This window comes from Theropithecus gelada, chromosome 7b (genome assembly GCF_003255815.1).
Source record: "Theropithecus gelada isolate Dixy chromosome 7b, Tgel_1.0, whole genome shotgun sequence".
NCBI classification, from domain to species: Eukaryota; Metazoa; Chordata; class Mammalia; order Primates; family Cercopithecidae; genus Theropithecus; species Theropithecus gelada.
In genome coordinates this window covers 52946487-52967791 of record NC_037675.1, presented here as the reverse complement: position 1 = coordinate 52967791, position 21305 = coordinate 52946487, and the positions used below count along the sequence as shown (strand labels likewise).

General features: G+C 40.3%; 1 protein-coding gene, 1 long non-coding RNA gene and 1 pseudogene across 2 annotated transcripts in view; 2 read left to right on the top strand and 1 right to left on the bottom strand.

Annotated features, from left to right (window-relative positions):
* Positions 1–21305, bottom strand: part of FRMD6 (FERM domain containing 6) — a 247698-nt gene that overhangs the window by 113052 nt on the left and 113341 nt on the right. The gene's annotated exons all lie outside the window — the stretch shown is intronic.
* Positions 12519–12580, top strand: LOC112629524 (annotated as a pseudogene).
* The window catches only part of LOC112628668, a 55476-nt gene continuing 51630 nt past the window's right edge, over positions 17460–21305 (top strand). The window contains exon 1 of the long non-coding RNA XR_003120459.1: positions 17460–17585. This is a non-coding gene — a long non-coding RNA (uncharacterized LOC112628668). The remainder of the gene's footprint in view (positions 17586–21305) is intronic.

Here is a 21305-nt window from a genome sequence, read left to right as displayed (position 1 = left end):
TAAGGAAATGGAGGTACAAACTAGTTAGGTAACTTGCCCAAGGTCTCAAACATATATGCACAGCAATATATCATATTAAATATATGTTGCATAATAGACCCACATTCATGTTCATTATCTCACTGACAAGCAATTCTAACATACTGAGCTTTTCTCAACCAGGTTTTCCACTATGAGCAACATTGCATCTGGAAGAATGATTTCTGGTTCCTCTTGGTCATCATTCCCTGTCTTCCCTCTACTTCTCCAGCCCTTTTGCTCTCTCTGCCTTCTCTCTTACCTTTTCTTCTCTTCCCCCTACTCCCTGCTGTTTAGTAGTAAAATCTCTGACAGAGCTACTTTTTTTGCCAGGCTATCATATACAAGGTCAGCGTTCCCACATTCCAAAGGTAGGTAAAAATGTGTGTAGAGAGCAGGGAATTCTGCCAGAACAATGACTCACTGTGTTACATGCAAAACGGTTCAATAATAGGTCACTGCCTTAGCAAGAGCAACACTGCCTGTCCCTATGGAAAACAAGGGGACTACCACATGGCACTCCTGATGCTTTATAGAAGCTTCGTATGACAATTGGGAAAGCCATACCCATCATAAACCATATACTGGCTTTTTGTTTCATGAGCATATGAGGTGAGTTTCAAAAAGGGAAGTGTATAAAATGCAGTTCTTGACATGTAATGTCACACATATTCATAGTAAGCATGCACACAAAGTCACCTCTAGGTTACTCAGCTAATTACATAGGTGGTAGAATATCTGGCTCCTTTGCTTCTCCAAGTGGCTTGTTTACTTGTTTGTTTTTTGGCTCATATTCCTGTTCATTAGAACTTCCATTAGCAGAAATACAGGACTATGGTGGAACTGGATGGGCTTCTTCCTGTCTTGTTTTCTTCCAGGCTCAGCCTAGAATGCCTAAAAGTGACTGGAACCTCCTCTCATGCATCAGTTCCCTTGAGCCTGTGTTCTTCACCACCCCAGCCCAGTAAACCCCACCTTAGGATCAGCCCCACAACCAGCTTCCTTCACCAGCATAACAGTGCTGCTGAGGAGGAAAACAGGAGCAGCCCTTGCAGATTGGGACTCTCAGACGTTTATGATCTTCAGACTCACCTGATCTTGAAGACAGCCTCACAGCTATGTGGCTTATCCTCAGCTCCCTTTACCATTCCCCTCCACAACTGTCCCAAACCCTTTAATCTAGTCTAAGCCAGTAGTTCTCAACCTGGGCAACCCATTACAGTCACTCCAGGATCTGTTAAAAATCCCAGTGCCTAGGCTGCATTTTAGAACACTTAAATGGTATTCACTGGCACTGGATCCAAGCATCAGTACTTTTTAAAAGCTCCCTAGATAACCCCGGTAAGTGTACAGCCGAGGATTACAGCCATTACTTTAAGCTAATGACATCACCTCCCACTTCATCAGAAAATGGAAGGCTGTAAAGTACAGACATCTCAACTTCCTATCCTCTCATCCGCCTTTCTACATCCACCCTCAACCTGCTGTCCTTCCCTCAGTCTTAGCGGTTGGTATGTCCCTCTTTCTATTTCAGGATAACACTTCAAACTATGGCCTTTATACCCATATCTTCCAAGATCTTCCAGGACTTGCTTTTATCTCTAATCTCTTCCTTTCAACTGGATCTTTCCTTTCAGATTATAAGCAAGCTTAAGTCTCCTGAATCTTTAGAAAGGTATTTTTGGAACTCATCGCCTCTACCTGTGTCTCTAGTTCCACATGTAACTACTTCCCACTTAATTCCTTGTACTCTGGTTATATTCTCCCTGGAATACTACGCCTTCTTAGCTGAACTAATCTTTTATAACTTGACTCAATTGCTACATCCTCCATGAAATGTTTCTAGAATTCACTGGGTGGATCATGACCCTTGTGTACATTATTTTCAAGTGAGGTTCTTCCTTTGATTTTCCCCTCCTCTCCTTTCAAACATCAGCTCCTTGAGGGCAGGAACCATGTCATTTTCACCTTTGTTACAGCAGTACCTGGCTCACCATATGCTTGTCGAAGTGAATATAAAACAATTTCCACCTAGCTTCTTGGGCAGGATGATGTGGTCTAACTGGCTGTAAGTGATTTTCATTTCTGCAGGCCCCTGTGCTTTTATTTCCATGGATAACTGCTATAGAAGTTACCTGGGGCAATTCTTGGGACATTATTTGGGATTTTATATTATGCCACAGAATAATGTCATGTTTACTTGCTTAGGATGAATTTATAAACAAGTCTAATCTATGAATCTTCTCATTAGCATCTCCATATTTCTAAGGCCATTGCTCTGACAATAATGATTAGTAATAGTCAGAAGAAATAAGAATCAACAATGTGGCTTGTCTCTTACATACAGTTTTAGAAATTAAAATTCATATCCTAACACAGTCTGCTTTATTTTAGAATCCAATACCATTTCTTTGCAGCTGGGCAGTGCTGACCTACCTCTGCAGAGCAGCTAGAACAGGCTGGGCCACTACACTGAGCTTTTAGTGGCAGCAGCTGCTAAAAGTTTTTGTTTCCCTTTATTTTCCTCTTAAACTCTCCTTTAAAAGTACAGTACAGGTTACTCCTCAGTCATATTCTAAATGCTTAGCCCCTTCTGTAGAGTAGTCAAATCCCTACTCTGCCTGATTAATTAACTGAGTAAATCTAAGAAACTCCTCAACCTTATGGCCTCTCTTTCTGCCAAGTTTTGTAAAACTCATAGACTGCATGTATTCATAAGCACAAGAAAACACCTGTGAGCAATTAACCACAGACCCTTGATTTAGAGGCATTGGAAATATGCTGATGGTTTTAGATTGTTGTCACAGGTCTATAATTACGTGAGACCACAACCAAATCATCCCAGCAGTCCAATTACAGGAAGGGTCATTCTTTCAACTACAACATGATGCTGCTTCTAAAAATAATTCTGCCTGAGATCCAGAAAAAAGCATTCTTTAAGAGGGTGCTGCTTTAAAGGAATCATACATTGGAGTTTGAAGGTGGTAGTGCCTCAGGACATTTATCTGAAATGTGTATATAACCAATACATGAGGAAAAGAGACCACAAAAACCAATTAAAAATTCACTGAATTGAAAATCCTGTTTAAAATTATCCACCCAGAAAATATTGCATATAACTCTCTGTTTCTGTTTAGCCTAGAAACAATAACCACAGAGTTAATAAACCAAATCTGCAACCAATAGTGTGACCGGTGAAAATGTAAGAATCTATCTTTTAGAGTAGACAGTCCACTGTAGAATTATGAAACAAAAAGATAATCTTTTTTTTTTTTTTGTAAGATTGAATTCTCATTCTACAGTGTATGTTACCCTGTATTCTATGTGACTAGAATATTTAAGCCTTGCAACATTGAAGAAAAGTCACCTATTTCCAGAATCAGGCAACAAAACAAAACAAACCAAAAAAACAAAAAACAACCAACCCAAAGTTCCTAGAAAAAAAGAGTTCTTAACCAAGCTCAGATGTGCTTCATGAGGTATGAGAATCCCCAGAATTCTTGAACATTTTGTGTGCATGTGTATTTTTTCAGGGCAGAAGAGTGGGAAGTGCCTGTAGCTGCACTGTCCTATGTAATGATCACTACTGCATGTGGCTATTGAGTGTTTGATATGTGGTAGCTTCAATTGAGGTGTGCGGTACATGTGATATTCACACTGGATTTTGAGCTATAGTGATAAAAAGTATATAAAATATCTCATTAATAATTATTGTATTGATTAATATTGAAATAATATTTGTATTTGGCTAAAATAAAATATATTGTTAATATTAATTTCATCTATATATTTTTACTTTAAAAAAATATGGCTACTAAAAAAACTAAAATTACGTATGTAGCTCACATTATATTTCTCTTGGATGGTACTGGGTCTACGGCTTCCATCAGTTTTTCAAAGGGCCCTTTTTCTTAGAGCAAAGAGGGACTTGTTAAGATGTGAATGCTCATCTTTCAGGCTGCATATGCTGTCTCAGTGGGTCTTGAATCAAGCCCAGTGCCGGGGAGCTGTGATGCTGGCAAAACTGTCCTTGGATTACATTTGGAGTTGTGCTGCCTGGGAAACCTCTAACATTGCTGGTGTTTTCAGATACACATTGACCCATTCATTACTTTACCACTCACACAGACTCCATAACATGTCTCCCCCCTGATTTAGAAGTACACATATCCCCAAATCTGCTCAATCTGTCTTCTTGGATTCTTCACCTACAAATTGAACATATTAGCACCTCTTACCCCAATACTGCTCCATCTCTTGAATTTTCTATCTGGGTTACAGGCATCTTTGAATTCCTCCTCTCCTTATTCCCTCACCACACCCACACATGCAAACAATCATTAAGACCCATCAGTCTCTTGAATATACCTGTTTGTGTTTCTTTGTCACCACTGCCTAGATTACTGTCATAACCTCCTAACTTGTCTGTCTTTCTCCACATTGTCTTTCTCACAGCTGTTACAGTTCATTTTAAAATCGTGAATCTGATCATATTACTCTCTGGTTCAAAGATTAAATTAGAAACTCCTCATTTTGGCCAAAAAGTCCTCCATAAACTGTCTCAATTCTGGTTTCGTCTCCACTCTCCTTCCCATATACATTCCGGCCACACCATGGTTTTCTTTCATGCCTCCAAGCCATTGCACCTGTGTGTCCCTTTGCCTGAATTCCTTTTCCTCTCCTTTGCTTTCAAACCCCACATTATCACTAGCTCAACTGTAACTACTTTTGGACTCTCACAGCACTCTATCCCCATTATGGCACATATCTATCATGTTATATTGAATTTATTTGACTGTGACTTTTTGTCCTTGCTGCCTAGTGCTGAGAACTGGTAGGAGTTTATTTAATATCCAGAGAAATTCCAAGTAGTCTTGTTTGTGCAGATCTTTCAAAAGTACAGTTCTCCAACTTTATAAGTTAGAGACTAAAGGCTCCTTAGAGGTCTTCTAGTCTGCCCTCTCATTCCATGATGAGCAAATTGAGACCTACAGAGGTTGAGTCATCACTTAGTGAGTGCCTGCTATCTCATTTCATCTTCATAATGACCTTTGAAGTAGGCATTTCTACTAATACCCATTTTACAGAAGTGAAAAATGAGGCCTCAGTGAATGTAAGCAATTTAGGCCCAAGGTCATGTAGCTGGTTACATGGCAAGATAAAATTAGAATTCAGGTCTTCTTATAGTTGGCCTAGGCATCTTTCCCTTGTCTCACATTGCTGTTTACAATTTGCAGCATTCCCTGAGTTATTCAGCAGAAGCAACGATGATGTATTGTATACAAATAGATGAAGTGTTTCCATAGAAAGAACCATATTATGATAATGAGCCTGGTTTCATCCTTTGCTCTGTGAATTACTAGTTACTCTAGTCTCATCTAGAGTTGACTAAATGGAGAGATTTAAATTACCTGTATTTATTGTTAATATAAAATAAGGATGGATATAAACATAAAATTAGATATATGAAAGGATTAAGTGCACTATATTATTTCAATTTGCAGATGTTTAGGCATTTCTTCTGAAAATATTTTGTTATGAAAATAATTGGTGTTCATTATGGAATAATAGAAAACTATAAAAATAAATAGAAGAAAAAGATCACCTCAAGATTACTATTAACATGTGATATAATTCTTCCTGGTTTTCTCTATGCAGTTTTTGTTTGACATATTTGTGATCATATGACATTTTTCTGTCACTGTTTTTCTTTTCATTTTATATCATGACATAAGCATTCCCCCATTATCACTATAAAATCTTCATTAGCACAACGTTTCATGGCTACATAATAGTCCATCAGCTACTCACGGCATAATGCTTGGAGTTGTTTGATAAAGTGACATATAAAGGCACAAAATCCAGCAAGTTGGTAGTATGACAGTATTAACAGCTCAAAAGGACCTTAGAGATCTCTAGTCCTGTGCTTATCCAAGTGTGGGCCCCAGACTAATAGCATGTGTATCACCTGGAAGCTTGTTAGAAATGCAGACTCTTGTGCACTACCCTAGTCCTACTGAATTCAAATCTGTGTCTTAGTAAGATCCTTGGGTGATTTGTGGACACAGTAAAGTCTAAGAGGAAATGAGAAAAAACAGTGATTCTCAATCTTGACTGTACTTTAGGAAGATCTTCAAAATTTTAATGTTCAGGTTACACCCCAGACTAAATAAATCAGAATCTCTAGAGGTGGGATCCATGCATCACTCTTTTTTAAAGCAGCCCTGGTTATTTCAATGTGTTCAAGAGCCATAGAAGAAGAAACAGAATCCCTACCTCAAACTGATTAGATGATGTTTATACAGCCACTCTCCTTAGTGCCAGAATCCTTTCTACTAGGAAGAACTCTGAATTTCTATGGGAAGTTCTGGTAAGATAAGACCCTACAATACTTCTAAGGAAATTTAAGTTAAGAAATTTCTTTATATTTCCCATTTGTGTTTTCCTTTCTGCTCCTCCTCTCCATTTTTCCTCTCTCCAAAGAGATTTCTGGCTTGACACTCTCTGGAGATCCTGCTTGGAAACCACAAAGCCTGGTTTTCCTGTATCGCAGAGCCAAGAAGCAATAGAAAGATTACTCGATTTCTTCTCAATAATTGTATTTGTTCTGGCACATTCTCCTGCTTACAAGACCCACATCCAATTTCTCTTATGCCTGTATTTAAGCAAGTCAGGGGATTTGGAAACTTTGCTTCTGTCTACACAATGGCACAACCATAGGTTGAAAGAAAAGTCAAAGTCATAGCCATCAGTTGTTTTTCTAATTTTCTTTTCCATCAGTTGACGACTGAAAAAACAAACACCCGAGTCAACTTGGAATGCTTTGTTCTCCAAGTCCTGCAGAATGTTTAACAATTTCTAATCCTGGGACCTGGGGAAGATATACTTTTTTAAAACTGAGAGTTATAGTATTATTTCCCTTTTCTACACAAAATAGGACCATACCACATAATCTGAATATTTTGACTTATGTAGAGAATTTTATGACAGAACCCTAAGAATCTGGCATTAGACTTGATCAATTAAAAGTGGTTTTTAAAATTCTTTGACCTTTAAACTCAGTTGTAGAAATGTTAGGAGTCCTGGTTCTAATCTCCTCCCATTTTTAACCCCTTCAATTTTTCCTTTGGTTTCTAATAATCGTTTTTATTTAAAATATATTTTAAACATTTTATTCTAAGTAGAATAAAAAAAATTAAACAGATGTTTAGCTAATAATGACCAACCAAATACAAGCATTTATCTCTTTTTCTGTTTGACAGTCACCAAAGATTGCAGTTTTTTTTAAAAAAGGGATAAAAAAGTAGGATGGGAGTTATCGGCTTATGAGAGATTTGAGAATTTTCTAGAAGATAGGAGTGGTTGGAGGAATGATGACCTGGAGAAAGGAGGCTGTGGTGTTTATTTACTGACCTCCTTCCCCCATGGGTCTATAGGTCGAGGGCTGCCCTGGGACTGAGCCTGTGCCTAGGTCAAGAGAGGTAGGATTGCCAGTTGAAGGACGAGTCAGCGCTTGTACAGAACTGTCCACCACAACTGCAGATGAAACTAGAGGCGGACTGCAGGCACGTGATGCTCACACCAGAGATGACTCTATAGCCACATACAGCCAGATGCAGAAGAGCTCAATCCTCTATCTGAACATGACATTCGGCTTAAAAACTTTCAGTGCTTTCTCTGCTGACTGAGCAGGGTAGAGGAATGGGCTTCAGACTCTTCAGGCCCTGAAACTTTGTGTGTATGTGCATATTTTGCATGAGAAGATCCATAATGTTCATCACATTTTCAAAAGGGTACATGTTAAGTGTTTAAGAACCACAAACACAAAACCCTAATCCTTAACATGACAGGTGAGGCCCTACACAATCCAGACTAAGCAACCTCTCTTGAGCCGCATCTCCTGCCAGTCGGCTCTCCCCCATCTTCCCCTACTCAGTGAACGTTAAATTCCAGCCACAGAACTTCTCATCCCATCTCAAACATGCTATAAGCTCTTTAATCTCTCTCTGATTGAACACATGCCTTTCTCTCTGCCAGGAATGTTGCTCCTCCTTTGCCACTTCCTCTGCCCCTTCTCTGCCTGGTGAATTTGCTTTTATCCTTTAAGACTCAGCAATAACATCACCTCTGTGGCCCCCTCCCTCCTTCCCGATGGTTCTCCTCAACCATTTCCTGAGCAATCCATACACCAATGTCTGTGGAATTCACCCTTTGGTATAGACATCGTTTGCTCATGTACTGCTCTCTTCCACTTGTCTGTGAATTCTTGAAAGCACAGACCATGCCCCTCACCACTCCAAACCATAACTTGGAACATAACAGACAATAATAATATTGATGCAACCAGTGAGGAATGAATTACTCCATTTATTAGTTTGGCCAATTGTCTCTTGGATCTTACAGAGAACCTGACCCTGGGAGACTGGGATATTCATAACTAGGTTTCCTGTTCAGGTTGTTAGAATCTGTCCTGGTTTAAATGTACAGTTCGGATTCCTATACATCTTTTAAGAACCACTGTGAAAAAAGAATAATCAGAGAACAAGAAATTATACTTGCAATTAAACATGTAATTGATGACATAAAAAATTTAATAGGAGGTTTGGAAGATAGAGTTGGAAAAAATCTCCCAGAAAGTAGAGAAGCCGCCCTCCAAGGCTGGTGCGCATGCCTTCCTTGTAACATGTAGGACATTCCTTCTCACCAGTGCATTTATTTGTCACCCTGCATTGTAGTAGCCATTTTATGGATCCCTAATTCCCAATACATAGGCTGGGCTTCCTTGGAGCAGGGACTGTCTCTTCCTCCCCATCACCTATCCCGTGTACTAACGTACATGTGTATTGAAAGAATGAATGACAAATGTGTATGAAGGAGTGAAGGCAAACTTCAGTTGGGCTGGGGGTTGAGAGGAAGCTTTGCTGAGGTTGGAGGAAAAGGTGAATGAGGGTAAATCCCTGGAGAACACAAGGAAAAGGTGAATGAGGGTAAATCCCTGGGGAACATTAGGGAAGATCCAGGCTAGGGGGAGTAGACAGGTTCACAGCTACCGCAAGCATAGCTGAACAGGGAAAGGGTGACTGGGCAGATGCGAGGGGTTGAACCACCAAGAAAAATCCTGAGAGAAGGAAGGGGAGGTGGAAGGTCACTCAGGATTTCATCTTTCCTTGGGAATGACTTCATGCCAGGCACTGTGTTAAGGACTTTCCAAGTATTATCTTAAGCGCCACAAAACCCCATAAAGTTGTAATTACTACTACAGCCATTTTCTAGGTGATAAGGATAGGTGTACAAACGAATAAGTATCTGACCTCAGATTCTAGAGCTGGTGGTCATGGAACCAGGATTTAAGGGAAAAGTCTGATTATGTCTGTGTTGTTTTTATCACCAGGCTACTCTCTCTGGCAAAGGAGCCCAAGCCGAGCCTCTCATATTTTATTCCACTTTGCCTAGGTCGGCAGTCCTGGGTGCCCAGAGCACTCTCTGCAGATCACAGCTCATAGGCTCCTAGCTGGGGATTGCACAGCTCTCTCTCCCAGATCACCGCAGTCTCCTTTTCCCAGAAAAAGCTGTGTGGGAGAGAGTAAATAGCTGGGTTTGGGGAATAATGGTTTTCTTCTGTTTTGTGTTACTGGATCTGATGCACAGAAAACTGCCCAGAGCCTCAAATAATTACAGTAAGACGACTCCGCTTCCTTCACGTGGCCACAGCAGACAGGCAGGAGCCCAGACACACTGCAAAGCGAGTGCTGTGACTATGAGATGGGAAAAGGCAGGAACCCAGAATCAGGGATTTCTGACGGAACCGCAACCGCAAGCACAGCGTGGCACTCGGCAGAAACCGGGAAAGGGGCCCCACCCGGAAGGCCAGTGACTTGTTTCATTTTAAAGTCACTTAATAAAAAGCCCATTTAGACATATAATTAAGCAGAGGAAATGGCAAGTTTTAGATGATTCATGTAGTGCAGTACCATCTGTGTTAGGACAAAAAGCCCAACAAAGCGTGCAGACGGGAAGACCATCCACTTCCTGCTGCCAGCCATCATCCCTGAGGAGCAAGTGATACGGGGGAGGGAGGGAGACCTTGGCTTTACCTGTATTTCGGAAATACTACTCACATGGCAATCATGTATTATTGGATGATGAAAAATGGTCAAATAAATTTGAGAAAGAAAACAATATGAAACTTGAACCTGGTCATTTCTTTGTCAGTCAACATTAGAATTAGCACCTCAGTGATAGGGCCAATTCTTTCTTTGGTCTTCATGACCATACCCATTTGCCCCCTCAGTTTTAAACTGGATACACTTTCCACCCTAAGGTACCAAATATTGATAGTTTCATAGTGTGAGTCAGAAGAGACAGAAGAAGTTGTCTGATCCTGCATGTGCATGGATGAAGAAAGAGTAGTCACCCCCTGCTTCCATTCTCCCACTGTCCCCCACAGCAGCATGATGGCCAGTGATAAGGGTCAACTTGGCTGGCTTAAGGAATACGTAGAAACCTGGTAAAGCACCGTTTTGGATGTGTCTGTGAGGGTGTTTCCAGAGGAGATTAGCATGTGGGCCTGAGTGGAGTAGTGGGGGAAGACCCACCCTCAGTGTGGGCAGGCGCCATTCAATCTACTGGGGGGCCCGGACAGAACAAACACAGAAAAGAATGTGCAGACCTGTCTGCTGGAGCTGGGATACACCCTTCCTCTCCTGTTCTTGGACAACAATTCCAGGCTTGCCAGCCTTTGGTCTGGAGAACTTACCCTAGCCCCATCCTCACCTCAGGTTCTCAGTCTTTTGGCCTCAGACTGAGCATTACACCTTTGGCTTCCCTGGTTCTGAGGCCTTAGGACTTGGGCTGAGCCACGCTAGGTCAGCATTCCTGAGCATCCCAGAGTCTCCAACTCGCATATGGTGTGTCATGGACTTCCTAGCCTCCATAATTGCATGAGCCAATTCCCCTAATAAATCCCCTCTGATATCTCTCCCTATATTTATCCTATTGACTCTGTCTCTCTGGAGGACCCCAACTAATACATGCGGCCTCCCTGCTTTTCAGCATTCATTTCAGATACTCAATCCTAGAGCTATTGGGATAGAAATAATTAGTGGACTGAGCCCAGGAGAGCCAGGGTCACCTAGGTATTATCCCAGGGTCAGAGCATCATTAGGACAGAGGTGATGGGAGAGGGCTGGGGACTAGAGATTGTTCCTTGGAAAGGGCCTGCAGAGTGCCCAGCAGATGTGTACATATATGCATGTGTATGTGAGGATGTGCATGTGTCTCACATATGTGTGTGCATGTGCATATTTGTATGTGTGACTCTGTATACACATTTATATACGTGCTTATTGTACGTATGGCTGTGCCTGTGTATTTCTGAATGTTTGTCCATGTGTGTTACTGGCTGTGTGTGAGTTGGTGAGTGTGACTATATTTGTGTGGAATGGATCATTCTTTCCCCCAGCCAGAAGGCCAAGGAGATGCTACCAAGTGCTTAAAGACTTGATGTCACATTCTTGACTACCCCCACCCCCCTAGAACTCCTGGCATCTCACTGTGATGCACAGGCATGGCAAAGGATAATCCTTACCTTACCCTGGGAGAACACATTTTCTCTAGCCTCTGGAAACTAACCCATCGTACTTCTGGCTGCATTATCAATTTTCAATTAAGATATCAATTTCTCTGACCCTCTGAAGACAACAGCATGGAGCCTGGGTAATAAAGTGGAGTGGGTTCAGTGTATCCAGCCTCAGCAGTAGGAAGGACACAAGTTCTGGGACTCAGGGGTACAGCTCTGCCTGGTCTGACTACTTGAATTCCCTTTACAGATGAATAAAGTGGTATTTTGTGACTCTAGTTGCCTTCTCTTTCAACAGGTCTCAAAATGTATAGCCCACATCCTGTTACCAACCTTTGCACATACCATTTCCGATGATAGAAAGAGTCATATTCCAGATCCAATAGAAAGTTAATCCTGTATAGTCTTGATCTGCTGGGTGCCATTTCTGCAGATGGGGGCATGACACCTCCCTGAAGTGCCTTTTAAGGTATATATTCTCTCTCAGCATTTTCATGAGGGACATTCAAGTAGAACATACATCTTTTGGGGTAAGACATAAGCAACATAATTATAGAGACTCCAAATACTTCAGGTATAGAGACATTGAGAAAGAATGATTTCTTTCCCTTACTTGATGTGACAAAAGCCTGCCTATTCAAACCCATCCTAAAATTGGAATAATATAATGCAAATATATGTAAAGAAACCTGCAGAGCAGTAAATAGCATAAAAAAATAATGACTATGTAACAAATTAGATGGGTGGTCAGGCAGGGGTGGAGATACACGGAACTTCATGAAGTAAAGGTGTGGTTTTGGTTGGTTTCTGTTTTGTTTTACCCCTCATGTATCTTGAGATCACAGCTCATATAGGCCATTACACTTCAAGGATATGATTTCAGGACTGGAATATATTCACTTGCCAATATTAAGAGTAAGCAGTGCTCTCTTTGGTAGCACATATACTAAAATTGAAATGATACAGAGATTAGCATGGCCCCTGAGGAGGTTGGGAGTACAGAGATGTGGAGAGGGCCTGGAAGAGTATAAAGGTGGAAAATGAACTCTTGGAGTAGTTAGTATTCCCAGGACAAGAAGATAGACAAGGAGGATGAAAAGAATATGGCACACTTCATAGTTTCCAGTTGACGTTGTCCTACCCAAGGGATGCTCCTTGGCGTCTGGTGGAAGAAATACAATGGGCCATAGAACTTACTCTTCATCTCTTCCCATTCTCTTAAGGTCTTAGCATTTATTCCCCCATCTTATCATTAGATTTTTTTAGTGATTCTTTTTCTTTCTGGCCCAATTATATCCAATGATTTCCATAAAACATGATGATTTTAATAGTATTTTAGTAAGAATTTTCCTTCTTGCTATGAATTCCTTCAAGTAATAATCTTGAAAGCACACTAATAATAATAATGATAATAATATGGAAAAGTACAGTTTCCAGTTCAAGTAAGTAGCATTCCAAGTGATTGCTCAATGCCTTACTCCAAAGCAATTCCTTCCAACCCACCACAAGGCCAGAGCTCACTCTGGAATGTACTGTATCTTACACATCTTGGAATCCCTGGTGCTTTTCACACAATGGGTGTTCAAAACTGTGGAACTATACTGTGAACTGTTGGAAAAAGCTTCCTCCCAGACCTGCACCATCACACACATGCAGACATTCTGCCCCCGCCCAGCAATCCAGCGATCTCTCACTACTGCGAGTAGTAATGAAAGCTTCCTGACCAAATGACAAAGCCAGTGGCTCTTCTGAACTGCTCCATTTTCCATTATGCTCAGGATAGTTGACATCTGTCTTCTCACTGCTCTGATACTCACTCACTCCCTCACCTTCCCCTGCTCCTCACTCCATGTATTTCACCTTAGGGACTTTTTTTTTTTTTTTTTAAATCACAAGAGAAATTACCATGGAAGGCAGGACATCTTATGGCAAATATTGTACATAAAATATGTTGAAAATTAATCATTTTTTAGTGCTTCTGTGCTTGTCACCATGTGACTTAGTTGTTTTCTAAGTATGATTTTATTTAACACTTGAAGAAGCCCTAAGAGGATGTTATTTTCCTTATTTGAGAACTTGGAAAACTGAGGCTCAGAGATAGTAAGCACTTCAGTCCAGATTACATAACTAGTGACTGGCAGTCTTGGTTTCTCAACCCAGTGAGCAGTTCAGTGCCAAGGCCCTTGCTCCACTGTCTCCCAGGAGAACATTTTTACCTTAGGGAAGGATGAAAAAATATCTGACATATTATAATTTTGCTCTATTTTTTCTAACCATCTCTAGTATCAAGGGAAAAAGTTTTTCATTATGTGTTTTTCCTTTTTATAAAAGTAATATTTGTTCACTGAAAACCATTTAAGAAATACAGAGAAGCAAAAAGAAGAAAAAAAAGTCACTTGTAATCCACCACTCAGATGGTGGTACATATCTGAAAGTTGGTACAGCTCTTTGATGATATTTTTGATTGAAACATTTTTTATGGGTTCATGTTATATAAAGAGTTAAAACTGGAAACATGGTTTTTATGCCACTTGTCTTAGTCCATTCAGGCAGTTATAACACAGTTTCATAAACGATGTGGCTTATAAACCATAGAAATTTATTTCTTATAGTTCTGGGCACTGGGAAGTCCAAGATCAAGGTGCTGGCATATTCAGTGTCTGGTGAGGGCTGGAGCTCTGGTTCATAGATGGTAGCTTCTTACTGTGTCCACATGTGGCGGAAGAGCTAGCTGGCTCTCTGGAGTCTTTTATAAGGGCACTAATCTCATTCATGCAGGCACGACTTAATCACTTCCTAAAAACCCCATCTCCTAAAACCTTGAAAGTTAGGATTTCAACACATGAATTTTGAGGTGACGCAAATATTTAGACCATAGCACCAACAAATGATTCCACAGCAATCAATTGTATAACTATACCATAATTTCACCAGTACCACATGGTTAGCATGAAGTTTTGTTTCTTTGTAAGAATATTAATGATATTGGGATAAACATCTCTGTAATTATCTCTGTACATTCTAATATTTTATGAAAGGGAAGAAATATTTTATAAGTGTTAAAAAACTGTTAGCCCAGATGTATGAAAGTGAAAAAGAAACAAAAACTTTGCTCTAGATCAGTAGTTGACAGGCTTTTCTTGTAAAGGGGCAGGTAGTAAATATCTTAGGCTTTGTGGGCCATATGGTCTCTGTCGAAACTACTCCGCTCTGCCATCATAGCACAAAAGCAGTCATAGACAATCCATAAATGAATCAGCATGGCCGTGTTTCAACAAAATTTTATTTATAGACCCTGAAATGTGATTCTCATATAATTTTTATGTGTCATAAAACGGTCTTCTTCTTTTGATTTTTTTCTAATCATTTAGAAATGTGAAAACTACCTTTAGTCTGTGTGCCATACAAAAGCAAGTGACTGGCCCTTTCTTGCTCCAAATCATCCATTCATCCTTAGAGACCTAAGTCTATGACTGTTTCTAGCCACAAAGTTACAGAATTGTGAGAGTTCTCTTTCCAAATCTTCCTTCTCCTGGATTTACACACACACACATACAGGGACATATACTCCTGATTACCCCAAAGTCCTGCCCTAGTAAGCTGGCCACCCTCTCCCAAAGTTCCATAAGTTCAAATATTACTTCTATTTTGTTTAATTCTATTTCTTGGAGCATCTGATTATCTGAATGAATTAATTCACATTAAAGAGTGATTAGTAGGGATCAACTCTCCCTTTGATAATTTCCATTTAAAAGAACATGCACCAGTGAGGCTAACGGAATGCTGAGGAAAACATTTTTGAGTGGCTGGTTACCTAGCTCTTCATTTAGGAAGTTGATTGTGGTATTATAAGGCTTGCCAAGAAGGCTAAGATGATTTATCTACTGATGCTTACAATCAGGAAGGCAGAACAATTGTGGTACAAGAAAAAATAAAAATTCAAATCAGAGGCTATTAACTGCCAAGAAAATGATAAAGAAATTAAATAACTAAATTATGATAAGGACAAAAATAATTGCTCAATGTTACCAAGCCTAGGCAGTCAGGGACATTTGTCTGCGTGTTGGTAGACATAGGACCTTGCCTTCTTCCCCTTATGGATAATGGCTTCACAATATCCTCAGGGTCTTAAGCCTTTGATCCAGTCGAGGTCACTACTTCATGGTTTTACTTGTGCATAAATACTAAAAAGAAAAATAAAATTTAAACAATTGAGCTTAGAGGGAGTTCTTGAGCCATTTACTAAATTTCTAGAGATTTGTAAAGCTCCAAACAAATGCATTCATGAGTCCTTTAGCACATGACTGAACCTGGAAGTTTCACCACTAACTCCAAGGTAACCCTTGGACAGGCAAAGAGAAATAGGGCAATGGAGGGTTGATGTGAAAGCATTTCCTGCAAAGGTATCCTCTCACCAGGTAGACAAAGAAAGATAAGTTACCCAGACTGAAGTTGCAAGAGTCTTTTTTCCTGAAAATCACATCCTAAACCCCTGGGACAGTAAAACTCTTCACTGAGGTCTCATAGAAAGGTGGTCTTGAGAAACTAAAACAAGCTTTGACCTAGGAGCTGCCAGCCAGCAGGTTTTCTCTTGTGGCAGTGTTTGCCTGCCATCCATCCAACCCTGACCAGAGGCTTCAAAAGCTGGAGCTCAACTCTACCCAAAGCACATGGGACGCTGGGGGATAGGTCTGCCCATGAAATGCCAGGAAATCCCAGAGCTAGGAGAGGTAGCTTAAAGGTCAACATCTGGGCATCAGGGTGCTGCTTAAAGCAAGTGGTGAAAAACACATCTTACCTCTATGTTCTAAAAATTGCCCCCCAAATATCTTTGTCTTTAATCATCCAATTTTCATTTCAAAGCCAAGCGCTAATAGGATATTAAAATAATATGCACATTACTAACCCAGGCTATTGGCAACTGCTGCTTGCTGCAAGCCCTTGACATTGCCTCCCTGTATCTAACCATGGTTCTGCTTAGTCTGGCTTCCTGCCTTTGGCAATGGGTTTGATGGTTCAGAGAAAGGCAAATTGCCTAGTTAATTAAAATCTGTACTTTTAAAAACATTTTTTCTCTTATATTGCCAGCCGAAGTTAAATGAGTACAACTTTCTTTTGAAAAGGCCAAAAATAAATTCTGGGCTTAAACATTGTAGATGAAATTGCTGCCTTAAATTCTAAGTTGCAGAAAAATAAAGGCTTATCATGAAAATTGTTATTTAGCTGTATCTGTGGGGGTGTGTGCACAAAGCAATTATTAACCTCCTTTATAAATGGGTATGTCAGGAACTTTGAAGGAAGACCCAGAGTTTGGTGGCCAAATGCCAGTGTGTGTTCAATATTCACAGTGAACTCTTCTCCCTCTGGTAGTTGTAATTCTATGTCTGTTTCTAGCCTTTCTCACCTTGGTTATAGCACTCTGCTAGGGTCACAGGGATTTCCAAAATCAACTGCAAGGGAGTATTCTGAATTCCTGTTGATAAATAAATTATGTCCCAATTACAGGTGCTTTTCTGAAATGTTACTCAATGAAGAAAAAAAAGTGAAGCTCCTGAGCTCAGCATATCTTATTTTGCTATCGACTGTATTTCTGTGTCTGTGTTCAAGCAACTAACTCCCTTTGGCAACTCCAAGGAGAGCTTCAGGTAAACAAGTCAAACTGTCTTCTTGTTTATGCCTTTTTTGTAGAAAAAGTGAGAGTGCTATAATTTAAAAAAATTAGAACAGTAACAATGTCATCTTGAATTTACAAAGTGCAGGAGTTGTCAGATCTGTGATTTCAAGTCTTCCAACAACTCTTTTTGGGTAGGAGTAGTCAGGAGTCTGTGTGGTGGTTGAAGCCCAGGTTGGCCACCGGGAACTAAAATAGAGGCCAGGACTCCTGGCTCCCTGTCCAGATTCTGAGGACCCAGGAGCCTCCACGGGTACACTCAGAGGCCACACTAGATGTAGAAAGAACCAAGCACAGAGAAGTCAGAGGGTCTCAAAGGTATTTGTTTCAGCATTTAACAAGGAATTTTACCTGGGAGGTGATTTTCATTCAGAACCTGGCTACAAAGCTTGAAGAAAAAAGAGCCAACACAATTAAGGAAGCCTGTGCCTGCCTTAGAAAGGCAATGAGAAGTCTGTTTATGTCATTTGCCCACTTTTTAATGAGGTTAATTGCTTTTTGCTTGTTCAATTGTTTAGGTTTCTTATGAATTCTAGATATTAGACCTTTGTTGGATGTATAGCTTGCAAATATTTTCTCCCATTTCATAGGTTGTCTGTTTACTCTGTTGATTGTTTCTTTTGTTGTACAAAAGTTCTTCAGTTTAATTGGGCCCTACTTGCCAATTTTTGTTTTTGTTGCAATTGCTTTCGAGAACTTAGTCATAAAATTCTATCCCAAGGCCAATGTCCAGAATGGTGTTTCCTAAGTTTTCTTCTGGAATTCTTGTAGTTTGTGGTCTTATGTTTAAATCTTTAATCCATCTTGAGTTAATTTTTGTATATGGTGAAAGGGAGGGGTTCAGTTTCATTCTTCTGCATGTGGATAGCCAGTTATCCCAGCACCATTTATTGACTAAGGAGTCCTTTTCCCATTGCTTATTTCTGTCAACTTTGTTGAAGATCAGGTGACATATAAACAGTGAACAAACATGAAAAAATGCTCAATATCATAATCAGAGAACTGCAAATCAAAACCACAATGAAATACCATCTCACACCAGTCAGAATGGCTATTATGTAAAAAAAAAAAAAAAAAAAAGACAAATACCGGCAAGGCTGCTGAGAAAAGTGAATGCTTATACACTGCTGGTGGGAATGTAAATTAGTCCAGCCACTGTGGAAAACAGTTTGGAGATTTCTTAAAGAACTTAAAACAGAGCTACAGTTGACCCAGGAATACCATTACTGGGTATTCATCCGAAAGAAAATAAATCATTTTACCAAAAAGATACATGCACATGTGTGTTCAGCACTATGCACAATAGCAAAGACAGAATTAACCTAGGTGCACATCAACAATGGATTGGATAAAGGAAATGTGGTATATATACACCATGGAATACTACACAGCCATAAGAATAATGGAATCATGTTCTTTGAGAAACATGGATGCAACCTAAATGAAGTAACACAGAGATAGAAAACCAAATACCACATGTTCTCACTGATAAGTGGGAGCTAAACACTGGGTACTCACGGACATAAAGATGGCAGCAGTAGACTCTGGAGGCCACCAGAATGGGGAGAGAAGGAAAGAGACAAGGGTTGAAAAACTACCTATTGGGTACTATGCTCACTACCCGGGTGATGAGATCATTCACATCTCAAACCTTAGCATCACACAATATACCCACTTAACGAACTTGTACATGTACCCCATGAATCTAAAATAAAAGTTAAAATTATTTTAAAAAGAAGAAAGGCAATGACATGCAACAATAAGCAGTCAGACTGATATTCACCGCATACCCTGACAACTCCCCTCATCTGTTCTCAATCACACTTGAGGTGCTTCTGCAGGAAGGCAATGGAGGAGGTTTGGCTCTTGGGACCACTTTCTGTGTCAGTGACTATAGATTATAATGTTAATTTCTGGTTTGGATTTTTGGGGGCATAGGGGGAGAGATTATTTTTCTTTTATTTTTTCTCCTCTCTAGAGCAAAACTCTTTTTTCCTCACTCTTTTTAAATAATTTTATTGTCAAAGAAAACACAAAAGAGAGTTGAAAGCAACTCAAAATAGGGAATTTTCCACTGGGGAGGAATCAGGGAATAGCATAAAATGTCTTCTTGCCTTTTTCTTCAAATTCCATATTAATATTAACAGCAAAAATTGATGGTTGGGGGCAGCCATCTGCATCTGTGTTGAATCATCTTTGTCTCCAGACCTCACTCTCTTCCTACACTGTTCTCCAAACTGTCATCAGGTTTAATGGCACGGCAGTCTTGGGCACTGCACTCCACCCTCAGAGACCACTCAGAACTTTCAGTGGCCCTGAGTGCTAGATCCTTAGAAATGGAACCATCTTAGAGATCATCTGGTCTTGGAATTTCTTTACTGCCTTCTTTAATAACTTGGATTGGACATTTATAGAGCACTTACTATGCACCAAGGAATGGTTTAAGTAGTTTATATATATTAGCTCATTCATTCATCACACAGCCCTATCAAGTAGGCACCATTATCCCCATTTACAGATGAAAAACTGGGGCACAGAGAGGTTGACTCATTGACCAGTATGGCCTTCTACAGGGTGGCAGAGCTGCCTTTCCTCATCACACATTCTGCATTCCAGCCAAACTTGCTGTAGGCTCTAGGTCTCCATCTTATGCCTCTGCTCACTCCTGTTCCTTTTGCCTGGAAAGCCTCCACACCTGGTCCCTCCCCTAAGCTCTGCATTGTCCAAATCCTATATAGCCTTCAGAATGAAGGGTGGATGCTATCTCCTCCAGGGAGCTTCTCCTAATTGCCTTTAGCTAGGGTCAATCTCCTTATGCTGAAATAGCAAAGTACTTCCATTGTACTGTGTGGCATGTGCCACATTCTGCCCTGCATTCTAGTATGTATGCATGTATTTCATTTTTTTAAACATAAGATAAGCTCTCTATGGTAGAATGCGTGTGTGATGACTCCCGAGCTCCCATATCACCGAGTGCATTCTGTGGCACACATTAGATAACGTCTGTTGCTGTATTTACCACATGGTAGGAAAAATGTGTGAATGAATATGCACATTATAGGTAACATTGCTTCATGAGCAAATTTCCTCTTTTACACATTGCAATCAGGATCCTATAAAATTGCATATTTATAAAATGAATATTTACATGTGCTAGTCAAATGCGATGCAGTTTTTCCTAAGTGAGGAGGCACATGTGTGATGTGTAAACTTGCAACAACAAAGCAGCAGATCTGAGGACCCCATGTATACATGCAGGGTGCTGTCTGCCTTGGATGAGCTGGTCATTGCATGGCTTCTCTGCATGCTCTTGTGTGAAAGACAGCTTTTCTCTTGAGTCTCTATACCATCATTGCCCTTTCTGGGCCCATGAACTTTTGAACCAGGCGGTGGGGCTCTGCTCAGAGTAACTCTCACCCACCAATGTGCCCACATTGCAAGTGGTATTCACAGGCCACAGAAGCGTCACTGCTTAACCATGAGCCTTGAGACTCAGCCACAGCTCAGGCCACCACCCTCAGGATGCAAAACACTTCCTCCCATATATAAAGCTACACACTGAAAGTCATTATTGATGACACTCAGCCACATGGGTAAACTTATGAAGGAGTACACTTTTTCTAATTTTCATGTAAGTATCAGAGAAACAATGAGGCAGAGAGAGCAATGAACACAAAATATTTTGATCTGATCATTTGACAGGGTCTTAGATAGTAAGTATCAGCTTATAATAGAATTTAAATCACCTCCCAACCTCAGGCTTACATGGTTCACAGTGCAATATCCCCTGAAATTAGTAATGTGAGGGTGCTTGATTCTGGCTACATATCAGATTTCCTGTGGAATTTCACACACACACACACACACACACACACCAGGCTCTCCTCTTGGAAATTCCACAATTCCAAAAAACTGCATAGTTCATTCTGATGTGAAGCCTGGGCTGAGAAAACTTTTTACTGTGACCAAATGAGACACAAAAATAATAGGCCACTCAGTCTCAGGCTGTGTCTTTTGCTGTTGCTGCTTTTTAATCAA